This window comes from Plodia interpunctella, chromosome 6, assembly GCF_027563975.2.
Source record: "Plodia interpunctella isolate USDA-ARS_2022_Savannah chromosome 6, ilPloInte3.2, whole genome shotgun sequence".
In the NCBI taxonomy this organism is placed as follows: domain Eukaryota; kingdom Metazoa; phylum Arthropoda; class Insecta; order Lepidoptera; family Pyralidae; genus Plodia; species Plodia interpunctella.
In genome coordinates, this window is record NC_071299.1 from 7,956,619 (window position 1) to 7,969,897 (window position 13,279).

General features: G+C 33.2%; 1 protein-coding gene across 2 annotated transcripts in view; it reads left to right on the forward strand.

The window, feature by feature from the left end:
* Window positions 1-2,603: 2,603 nt before the first annotated feature.
* Window positions 2,604-13,279, forward strand: part of LOC128670619 (larval cuticle protein 1-like) — a 107,713-nt gene continuing 97,037 nt past the window's right edge. The window contains exon 1 of one of the 2 annotated variants that reach the window (XR_008404781.2): window positions 2,604-3,026. The gene's annotated coding sequence lies outside the window, so the exon portion shown is untranslated. The remainder of the gene's footprint in view (window positions 3,027-13,279) is intronic. The other variant, XR_008404780.2, reaches the window with a different exon arrangement.

Consider the following 13,279-nt stretch of genomic DNA (forward strand, 5'->3'; position numbering starts at 1 on the left):
ATAGATTATTGTTTGGTATGGATAATACGCTTGTATTTTACTAAACAAAGTGAAGTCAGCGATTAGATTAAAATGTGCCGAATTCAATTAACTCTTATAGCAACCTCTCGTAACACAATGCAGTATTGTTATCATCAATATTAATAAATTTTAGTTACGAGCAAACTTAGTGGGGCACATATGCGAACTTGCCGCAGTCTCAGTAACTCGATTAAGCAGCCCTTCGAACATCTTAAGCCGAGTAATATCATTATCGAACTATTAATATATCGTCGATGGGGATATTTTACTTCGAATCTCGATAATTCTTGTCTCCACTCATTATTAACAAGGAAACATTGTTATTGTCACATACGTAAATTAATTTTCTTTATGCGCTGTTAATGCTTATCTGATTTAATTATCTGGAGTATTTCCATAGACTGCGTGCACAGTACAGTCATCTGAGCAAGTTATCGTTTCGTAGAATATTGTGAAAATTAAATATTAAATAGTTCATGCTGACTACAAATACTGGCTGACTTTTCAAAAGACAAACAAAATTTCTACGTTTAGAGCTCTACGTTGATATTTAGAACAAAAGCAAATTGATAACTAAAATTTTCGACATAAACAGATTTTCTGAAATTTCGTTATAAACTTACTTAGCAAATTGGATATTATTTTGTAAATATAATATCAATTAATATAGGATTGTTCCCTAATTAGAATCTAAATTAATATGTAAAAATAAAATTGTTAATGTTAATTTGGTTTATATTAGCAATATCTGCAATATTGCTAATATAAACCAAATTAACATTGTCATGCAATTTCACCCCCAAAAAGGCGTACTTTTTCAAATGTATATTATTTACCTTATATAATTAATCAACATGTATACTGTACATATATAACTGATACAGTATACAATGCAGTCTGTACTAAAACAAACTAGGTATCATATTTGAATAGCTTGACTTTCAGTTCAAATAGAAGTTAAAAAATATATATCTGTTAATAAAATAAATTCTGAATTGACAGACAATCTGTTCTTGTGAACTGTACACTCTTGTTATGTTAACGGAAAAATGTCGTGTCAACTATCGATTTTGTGTTATGACTTCGGGAAATTACAGTATACGAAAGTAAACTTTAGTATTTTGTTAGGTACCTACTTGTAAGTCAACATCAAGATTGTGTCGATAACTAGGTAAAGTCCACTTGTGTTATTACAGTTATGGCTGGCAAACGAGAAAAAAATACACTAGGCAAATAAGTATTTTACATAAATGATATTTTTAACACAAGTTTTATTGTTATCTACCGTTGAGGAGTTCCTTCATCGGGAGCCGTTATTGGGTGCACCATCTGACCATGCTTACCTATCATAATAATGCATTGTCATCCAAACAAAACGTGTAAAAAATTTTAGCTCAATTGGCTAAAGACATCTGCTTCAAAATACAATATTCCTCCGGAGCATATATACATGCATTGCAAGTTAAATAAAAGCTTGTAAAAAAAAGACGTCAATTCGATGCCAAAAAAAAATCGATTGTAACTTTGTTTTTTTTCCCTAATGATTATATATATACCGGTGTTTATGTTCACTGATTAAACTTGTTTGCATTGATATACCGTTTTACCTGATGGCAATAATAGAATTAAGTATGACGTAGGCAGCTAGATGTGATCGCAGATAGTATTTGAGGACAAAAACAATTTTTCAATTATTTTAATCGTCTTTATTGAAGATTGATGAGGATTTTAATTTCTAGTCCACTAGGAGGTCTGTTGACATTGAGAAGGTCGTAGAAAGGTGTGGCACCTAGCTGGTTTTCATGTTAGAACATGAATGTTTCGTCTATTCATTGAGACACCGATAATAGAAATAATCATAGGGTTCTACCTTGTGTTCTCTTCTAGCTCTATAGCTCATTGCTTGTAAATTATCTACCAACACATTTCGACATTTTTTCGAGAAATAATTTGTGATTTAAAATTTGTTGTTTGTAATTTAAAATTGTTATCCTCTTATTTGTACTCGTGCTAGGTACATTTATATTACTCATGATCCTGGCCGTAAGGCACATTCAATATGAAAAAAACCTAGTGTTAATCCCATGCAAATAATAATATTTGTAACGTCTCATGACAAGCATCCACATAGATTTAAGGTAGGTAAATACCATCTTTAGATACTAAATATATTTTTAAAATTCGAAATTTGAATACCATTTCTGTATTATTTGTTAAACTGCTAAAAATTACTGATGGACTTTAAACAAAATCAAATTTATTTAAAACGACTTCAATGTGTCAGTAGTCAGTAGTTCATTCAAGGATTCTACTTCGATTGTGTTATTAGGCGCCACTTGGCTCAGTCCAAGTTGAAACGTATTCAGGTCACGTGGGCATCCGAATTCAAATCGTGGCTCGGTTTAGGTGACGACCGGCGTGTCTGGGCTAATGAAGTTTTAACTTACCTTTAAGGTGATAACGATCGAAGATATGTTGTATAAATAGCAATCAAAAATACGTGACCACGTGTGATTATCAACGGAAAAGTCGACTGTAGTTCCAGTTTAGTTTCCGTCGATAATAGTATGTCTGTGGCCCGTATATTTCTCACGTTAGTTTTAATCGAATTGTGTTTTTTGTTATATTTAGTTAAGATTAGGTATTAACGAACGAAACTACACTAAAACATATATTTTTTATCCAATATATGGTTAAATTCTTGCCAAGATAAAGGATAATACAACCAGATGATTTTGAAGGACTTGGACAAGAAAATGCCAAAGACAAGAATTAGGAATAATTAGAATAAAAATCGTGGCGTTAAATCAGCTTATCTGGGAAAGGTATCGGGGAAGCGCCCAGTCGGACGTCTCAGATATCGGTGGAGCAACGCTGTGAAGGCTGATCTGCACGAGCTGGGAGCGGTCAATTGGCAGATGTCCTCCGTGCTGAACAGACGATTATGGCGTACTCTCGTTTCGGAGGCCAAGATCTACTTTGGGGTCACTGAGCCGGCGTAGTAAGTAAGTAAGAATAAAAATACCTAAGAATGGTTAAATCAGACATGGCTTTTGCCCAGCAGTGGGACTTAAATAGCTAGAAAAAAAGGTTAAATGTGTGTAGGTAGGTAACTAGCCTTTTAACCCGTATTATATATATTCGACTGACAGATAAGCAAACAAACACTGCAAATTGGATAAAACCATGAAAAATAAACATGTTACTTTATTATGAAATCTATTTTCGTAGCGCAGGTGTGTCAAATTAATTGCAATTTTAACAAATAAAAGCTGGTGTACACTGTGCAATGTAAACGATGTGGCTTTTACTTAATTAAAAATCAAAAGCAGTTTTGGTTAATCATTTGAAAGTATAATTTAATGTATAACTGGTGGACTACAATCGTATGAGTACATTAGATTGATTGATTTATTAAACAAATTGAAATAAATTTTGAGTTCCAAAACTTTTTATATATTTATAATGTAATGTAAAATTTTATTTCTTATCATTTGTAAATTCTATTTATAATTTAAAATTTGCATGTCTTGCCATAAGGTGGAACACATGTACCTTATACGAAATTGTAACACCTTTATACAGTATTCTAGCAAATAAATATTGATCGATTGATTGATTGAAAACTCTTGTACTCGAACTGACTTGATGGCAGCTTCCGATGATGCCATCGAAGTGACTGGTGCTGACTGGTGCTGGCAAGAATATATTTACCTAGTATCCAATGAGCGTTTGTAGATTTACCATTGACATGCGAATAAGAAAAAAAAATAGTTTTACATATTAGTTACTAAACTGTATTTTGTTAATACCTTAATAATATTATTTCAATGGAGGTATATAACCATTTTCGGTTACTCATCCTTTGATCGTCCATTATGAAATAAATAGCAGACCAACGCTAACTAAGCCACGAAGCTAAATACTTACTTCACTGATGTAAATAGGTACTAATTTCATGAATATCATATAATTATGTAATCAATACCTTAAGTAACTATGGCTTCACCTAAGTAAGTTATCTCTCCGAATATTTGGTATACACTTCAAAATAAAATAGCTTTGTAATATTATGAAGAAACAATATGTGATAAAAATCTATTGATTTATTCCTTCGTAACCGTATCTCTTATTTACCTACAAATAAAGCTTTAGTAGGAAATCCTACGTTAACGTAAACAAAAGTATATTAGGTACGGTCAACAGCATAACAACTTACCTAAATTAGTAAATCGCCGTTATTACCGCCGTATGGCCGTATACGTAATGGATAAAATGTTATTCAGTTTGCTGTACAAGAGCAGTGACAAAATGGATTGACCTTCGGTCTATTTCAGCCATGCAGATAAATAATTATTCAGGATAAGCAATATCCGCAAAAATTTATTAGGAATGTTGATTTTAAGATAGTTTCGGATATCAGTATTTATTTTATATCAACAGATATTTTATTCTTATATCTACAGATATTTTATTGTTATTTTAGGTTATAATGTAGTTGTCAAGATAATCATCTCGTATTGGTGAGACACATATAAAACTAGGCTAAAAAGACACATATAAAACTATATTACAATAGTTACATCTGGACATGTATAAGGACAATCTAGTTTTCCACAGTTATTATTTAAAATCTATTATTTTGTGTAATATTGTAAGACTTAAGGTAAACTTTAACCTAAGCGCGTCGTTTCGACAAAATGGCGTACTTTCCTATTTTCTGCGCTTGTTAAAGTTAACGTCAAAGTTGACTGGTGCAACCCACTCTTACTAAAAAGAAATACACTTGAAATTCCATATAGGTGTCGTATAAAATAATTCACTTCCTGAATGCCTTCATTCTAGTAGGTATGCTCGAGTGTCACGCGCTATGAGATTAGCCCTTCCCGTCGCCGGCCGTCTCCCTCGGGTGGAAATCCAATTTGCCAACTTGTACCCCACTATTGTCCCACCGTTTTGACGGCAGAAAAGTAATATCTATAATAAATAACTTGCGGCTACAAGTATAAACTTAATTAGGTGCCTTCGCGAAATGATTTGGCATTTGTTTCCGCCATAGAATTGGACCAGTCCATATCCGACTAAAGGAGTTACGGAATTCTAATATTAAAGCTTTATTAGCTGATTCTAAAATCAAAGAAGATTGACGTCAGACAGGTGGCCAGTTAAAGTTAGTTAGTCACAGACAGCGTTAAACTAAATTCAAGACAGAAGATTCAACGTTTTAAGGTTTGTTTGGTGCAACCAACTCCTAAATACAACGTCATTGAAAAGTATTTGAGTCGTAACGAAATTTAAAACTTTTTGATACGAAATTGGATGATTTTGCACTTCGATATTGAAAAGTTCTATAATGAATTTCACATTACCGTCGACCTTTTTCAAACATGTGGCTGGTATTAATAAAGAGAGAACTTTTTAACATTTCGGCTTAAATTTTAAGGGTTTGGCAAAGTGGGGTCATACGATATGAGAAAATGAAATTCTTGTTCGTTATGTACCTCAAAATAAATAAATAAAATATTTTGAACATCTATCATGCATGTGCTTGTGTACATAAAAAATATATAATTACTGAAAATATTCATTCGAATTTTCGAAAAAATCTCAAAATGGCTTGTACCATTATTATTTGACTAGATATTGTTGGGCATCGCTCCCGTGGGAATTTAGAGATAAAATATAGCCTATAGCAATCTTGGATAATGTACCTTACTATTGATGAAAGAATTTTTTGAATCAGTTCGGTAGTTTCGTAGATTACCCGCCCCAAAAATACAAACTCACAAACGCCTACCTATGATGTAAGGACAAATGAATGTAGTTATCGCTGTTCACGCAATTATGCTTTATCTTTATTTTATCAGCAAAGGCAAGTGGGATATTATACTAATACGTCATAATTCTTTAACCGATTCTAAGAAGATATTTGTATAAGGATGTAAACTTTTCACATCATTATTATTTTTGATAGTGACTGAAATCTCGGCTTAAAATTAAAGTGCATCGCAAAAATGGATGTTTTCAGTTTAACAGTCTATTTTGACGTTGAGTTTAACCTGCGCGCTGTCGACGTTTTGAAAAAATTGTGTAATTTACGTTTTTCTTCGCAAGTAAATCTTAACGTGAGAGTTGACTAGTGCAACCCACTCTTAAAATAATAAAATCAAGTTTAAAGTATATTCTCGTTCAATTTCTTGTCTTTTCACCATGTCAAACAGAGGAATTGTCAGGATCACGGAAGACAATAGAATGATGTAAGCTCAGATGTGAAGTTTGGAACGATGCCGGTAACTCAATTGGCTAAGATCCAGAATTTTTACCTGGAATTCTGCAGAGATTGCTAAAGTTAACTCATAAATGTAAGTATTTCTCATATAGGGGAGATTCGCTGAAATTTTCAGCCTTTGGATTGTTTTATTGGGTTAAATTCAACGAAAAAAATATTATTAATTTCAATGCTTACGTTTCCCTTTACTGCCTTCAACTTTCTATCAAATGTATAAATAAATATATATTAGGACAAATCACACAGTATATATATATATATATATATATGTATATATAATGATGTATCAATTATTATGTCTATACAATATGAAATTCAAGTTATAACTGTTGCAGCAGCTCCACTGGCGGTAGCTTATGTATGACCTTGAGTCATTAACTCACGTCTATTCCAAATTTCATCAAAATCCTTCAAGTGGTTTTGCCGTGAAAGTGTAATAGATAAAAAGACAGACAGCATAGACTAGTGTGGACGAGTTTCAATAGAGCCAAATATATTATAGCATATAATTGTTACATACCGGTTAAAAGACAAAAACGTGACATACATATGGACAAATAAACAGAATTACTGGTTGCGAACGAAAGACGAGCGGACGAGACGTGACGTGCGTGACACTTGTCTTTCCTTAAACACAGCACCATGTTTCCGAAATGGGATCTTATATAAGTCACATGATAAATTACCGCGAAATATAGAGAAAAAACTGCAATATGTGTCGCATGACATGATATTGCACGCGACGTGACACACTGCCCTTCGTTAAATTTTAGTTTGATTTTTCCATCAAAAAATGTTCGAGGAAAACCTATAACCGTAGACCTGTATTTAGAGGGCAAAAGAATATTCAAAGAAAAATAACTAATAAGGTCGATTAATTTCTTTAAGTCAAAAAATAGCAAAGAGATAATATCTGAAAACGTATTTTTTTTATTTGCCTTTAGAGCAGGACAAGCTTTCTTCTCCTCTACTTCGCCATTAACCTATCAATTCCCGCGTGGCCCGATCTCTCGCGATCCTATGGATGTTCACTTGTTTTTATTATCTCCAGGATTAATTAGTAACAGGGTTAAATCTGTTTGGCGCTGAACTTTTGCAATTACAGGCCGCTTCCAGATCGTCCGACCATCTTGTTCTGGGATGGCATCTTTTTCGTCGCTAGACAGCAGGCACTTATTCGGTGTCTATTTCAAGTGGTGTTTTCTTCCTGCATACTACACACATGTGCTTCCCAATCTAATTCCATCTACTATTCTACCTAAACCTAAGTTAATCCGAAAAACAAGATAGACATAAATATTCACAATCAAGTAATTCTTTACACGTTTCACAAACAATTGCTTTCGATATTCTGTTTTTCTATCTTTGTGTGTACAAACAGGTATTTTTTTGACATCACGGGTGTCATCTCATATTTTCCGTCGAACAAAAGCCATATAAAATACTGGTAGACGGTAATAGTCAGTCGGTGACATGAAATATTGGCAGTTTTCCGTCACGGGACGCTGTGAGCGAGGGAGTTGAGCTATCGTCAGTTAATGTACAAAATATTGAAGGTATATAAGAATAAATCATGATAGTAATTCCATTTTTGTAGCTGTCAGGTGATTTATAGAGTGAGTTTGAAGTAAAACCTTTTAAAAAAATCTGTCTAACAAAGATATATTTATGGTACCATCGGCCAACAAAGACCAACAAAGAGTTCTTTTTTATTTTATTAGAAAATTATTTTAATTTGACGTTTTTCTTATACTCGTATTGGCCTATCCAATCAAAATATTTTCAGACGACAAATATTGATCATAAAATTGACTTCAAATTGGATAAAGCAATGGTTTTCCTGTTCTCCTGTTATTTATAGTGTGTCACTCAGGGTCACAACCCCACATGTCAACGTGACTACAAATGTATATATGTAAAGTTAGTATTGGTATCAATTATCTGTCAAGAGGAAATATTAAAGAAAATATTCAATGTCGGCGTTGCGACAAGAATATAAAGGTCATCGCATTAAGTAAGTTACTTTCTGAAGAAATAGACCAAATACTTTGTAATAGCGTCAAGACAATATTAATGCTTATGTAGGTACACGTTGTTAGTTAAAGAAATAAAATACTACTTTATTTGGCTAAAAACGACAGAGAGAGCGTCACTAATTGTCACACAAATTAAGTAGATACATAGTTTCTATTTGAATCTATGGTTTTCTGGATATTTACTTTTGAGTTGATAATCCAAAGGTTTTTATGTTTAAAATGATACTTACCTGTCGGAAACACTGGTGGGCTTTGCCGGCAAATTGCGATAGATTACCGAAAATCAATCAGACCGCGACGCTCGGATTACTGGATTACAGTTTGGCTCGACCACTCCCATGGCCGGAATAAATTGCTGTCATTACCTGGAACATCCTAGAATTTTTATATTTTAACATAATTAAAAAAAACTTACTACCTACTCCTCTGGCTCAGTGACCTCAAAGTGGATTTTGGAGGGAGACCAAGAGCGCCACAGGCTTCCGTTATGCGCTATGATTCGGCCTCCATAGTTAAAAAAAAACCAAAGTAAAAAAAAAACAATGAATTTTATTATGATAAATTTACGGAAGTTTGTTATTTACTAATTCAATTTTGTTATGTTTTGTTTTGGAAGTTTGTTAGTTAATTCAATTTTCTATACGAGTGATAAGTGCCTGAATGTTGCACGACGCGATTAGGCACTGTGCCTTTTTTTCATTACCATTATTTCATTGGGTATTGACGAACAAAAAACAAAACAAAAGAAACGAAAAAAGCACAGGTATGATTTGGTTCCTATGTGCTTGTTGTTATTATTATTTACACTGAATTTTAAATACGTAGCACTTTTTTATCGCAGAGAAGAATCGTGAGACTTTAACTCGAAGACATGACCGTTTATTTGGGTAGTTTATTGGTGGAATTGAGGTCTCCAAATAGTGAAAGATTGCTCACGCATCATCTATGAGAAGAATCTCTATTTTATAGCTTTTTATTAATACATTTTTTTATTTTCCTATGGTACCTGACCAGCATCAAAGAAATACTGAATTGTTTATTAGTATCCAACCATTATGTCTATAAACATTTGATGAACAGGATTAACTTTCAAATTTTTCTTTTGTATAACTTTTTAAACAATATGCAAAAGAAAACTTTGTGTTGAGAAGGTTGTTATGCAGATTAAACCTGAAAAATATTACACATTTTCGGACAATTTGTTTAAATAATGTTATCTAATGACGAGGGCATTTTATTTCACCCCTTAGGCCGAATTCTGGTCACGAGTGTGAAACTCTGAGACGGGTTTGCCGTTAAGCTTATCACGCTGGCCCATGAATTGATTTTCCTTATCCTAATATGTAAATGAAAAATAAGGTATTTTATTCCATACAAGCTTATGCCCTCGGCATCGCTCCTGTAAATTTCCCACGAGAGCAGTTATTTTTCAAAGATGAAAGGTTATGTCCTTCTTCATACTTCAAACTACATTAATACAACTTTTCAAGAAGATTGGTTGAATAGATAGAGCGTGAAGAGAAGTAACAAATGAGAGAATCGATTGTTATAGGTTACTAGCATATCGCATGAGCAGAATCTCCAACTTATAGCCCTTTTCCTCGATTTACAATTGTTTTTCCTTTCATAAGGATTTCAAATAATTCCAATGTTGAACATAATATAACGAAGGTGTCATATTCAACTATCAGAGACTATATCCAATGCGTATCCTTTGCACAGGGCAAGAACTTGACTATCGTTGATCCGATCTTCATCAAATTTGGCAGACGCATGACTCGAGGGATGATTGATATAGGGTCTTTGTTTGATGCCAACTACTTACGTAGTTCGTTGTTGGTTTTGCATTACACTTTGGATCATGACACGATTTTTGAAGAAAATGTTATAATAAGTTCACAAACATAACTATATAAACGATTACAGGTATATTTTCTCAAGTTTAGGGTCCTGTTTCTAACTTATTAGGCGTAAAATGGTTAATGAATGGTTTGTGTCATTTGGATAAGTAATCATAAAAAAGATAATGATAGGTACAATATAAAATAATGAAGTTACAGGTTAGCCACAAAATGCTAGCAAAAGATAATCTTATTTGGTCCACGGAATAATTTACTTACAAGAGGATGCCTAACTTCGCTTAGTAGCTACTTAAAATTTACAGTAAAATGAGGGACGACAGTTTAACAAGCTACGAGGTGCTACGACCTGCGCTCCGAGGCTACGGTGATCGTAGAGCTAATTTACAAACAACGTTTTAAGCTTAAAATGTGCGCTAATATTGTTAATGTTTAGAAATAAATTCTAATTTGAGTTTTTGTACAACAGCATACATATTTATATATAAAAATAGCGAAATCTAGAAAAACACTATTAATAATAAACAGTTGTTTTTTTTTTATATTTCCAAAAACAGTCACTCTTCTTCAATAAAAACATTATTTGGATCTCACTTTTTATAATACCACAATTTTTGTAGCGAATGAGTTGAAAATTAAACAGTATTTTAATAATCTCCAAAAAACTTGAAACATCGTCATATTTGAGCCCGAATAAGAATCATACGATATAAACAGGACTGCGTCGTTAAAGTTTTTGAGATAAATAATGTGTCGCGAAATGTCAACCCACGTCATTCAGGCGCTACTCACGAAATTGCGAACCTTTGCTCTGGGATCCTGTTCATTATTAAATAAACAGGTGGGCATTATAAATAAATACACACAACATAATTAATTATATTACTTCATGGGAATTAAGAGTGGAAGTATAATATTTTATATATATCTATATATTATACTAGCTTTTGGCCGCGGCTTCGCTAGCGTGAATTTTCCACGGGAACAGTTATTTTTCGTAGATAAAAGATATTCTATGTCCGTCTCCAGCCTTAAAACTACATGTACGCAAAATTTCAAGAAGATTGGTTGAGTAAATAGAGCCTGAAGAGATAACGAACAAACTTACTTTCACATTTAAAATAGTAGGATTAGTTAGGATACCAAGCAAATAAGCATACGGCCCGCCTGATGCATGTGGTATCGACGACGCTACTCCAGGAGTCACACACGCATTGCCTACATTTTAGCCTAGGGAATTTTACCATAGTACCTCGTAATAAACTGACAGTCTCAATCTTCCAACCGGAACGCAACAATGCAGAACATCAAGGTCTATTTACTTCTGGCATATTGGTCTAGCTGCTCCCGGGAGTTCCGTTGCTCTGGAAAGGAGGAAAGTAAGATATGCCAAGTTTTATTTTACTATTTTTATTTTAATTCATATTTTATGTATAAAAAGGAAACTAAATAAATAAAATTAAAACTAACTAAATTAAATTACCAACAACTTACAAACTAAATGTTTATAAAAATGCCAGTTTCATTTTACTTGCGTGCCAAAATTCATTGAAACTTAATTTTTATAGTCCTGTACTCAAATATTGCAAGTCAAATTTAGCTTACTCCAATTTGTAATAAGTGGCAATTTTCCACATCACGTCATTTATCATAATAATGCACTGAAATTGTTATGCAGTGATAAGCCTGGCCAGATGGTGGCCACCCAGGATCGCTTCCCAAGGATCCCTCCTTGGGAAGCGATCCTGGATACTCGTCAACGGATCGCTCTTACACAAAAACACAATAAAAACTAGTGTTAATTTGTTTTCTAAAAATACCTATTTCAATTAAATTACCAGTTTGGGAGTCCAGAGTGTCAACTGACTAAAGCATTAAAAATCTACGAACGAAAAATTAATATCGAATTCTTTTTAATTAAAGTACCTACCAAAATTAAAAAGAAATCTATTTCCATTTTACGTTACAATATACTTTTTTTTACATTTATTATTAGACTTTTATTTTCACTTAAAAATTGTTTTCATCTGGAAACAAAAGTAAAAATATTGTGTGCAAAACCTCACCTTGTCCAGTGAACATAATCGAATAATGAATGGTATTGTCACATTCTGTTTTGGCGAAATAAAACACAAAAGTCTGTACAAAGAAATAAAAGCTGTTTGTCTTTTAAACGGGGATATTGTACTATTGTATAAATATCGGCTCCTTTGTTTTCTAGTTGGCGAACTCAACCAAAGAATGTTAAAAATGCGCACCGATTTACCTTGAGGAGAAGTTTTCAAAAGAATGGGGATTAATTTCTCTGAGGGTTTTCTTTCGTTTCTAACTAGAGAGCACTCACCTTTGAAAGGGCATCGAGAGGCTCTGAAGTTGGCTTAAGTACTCAAGGCTTAATTTACAAACCCAGGATTTTAAATCGTCTGTATACATTAAAATTATATTTTGGTTCATGTCTTCATGTATTTAGCTTAATTGAGAAGTGAATTAAAGCAACGCTCTGTCTAAAGTATTGAACCCTTAAAAATTTTTTTTCTACTAAGTTATGTGGTAAAATATTTCAATGGCCTGATGAAGAATAAGGTACTTTGGAAATACCAATATTAATTAATCACACTTTCTCTCCTCTCAATCGAATGGTTCATAAGTTCAGTAATTTTATTTTTTTAACTCATCTTACTAAGGTAAACAAAATGTTTAAAAACATAACATGCAATATTAAATATTATAGAAGTCTCGAACTAACTTTTGAGTTATATTATCATCATTGACGTGACCAGTTACTTCAGTCGTGTGGGACTTCGTCTACCCTTCGCCTTTTACCCTTTATTTTCTGCCATTTCATTAATACTCGCTTTACCTCAATAAAAAAAGAACAAAACAAAGTCTACTCAACATTAGTTTTGTTTGCAGAGTTAACTGACTTGGATTTACCTCCCGCGGCGCGGGGTGAAAACAGTCGGAACAAAGAACCAACTGCTAAAGTCGTTACTATTAAGTGCGGTTAATTACCGTTGCCGGTATCGTCAGACGCAACAACCAAGATCGCATTTAGCATTAACTCAGCTCAATTG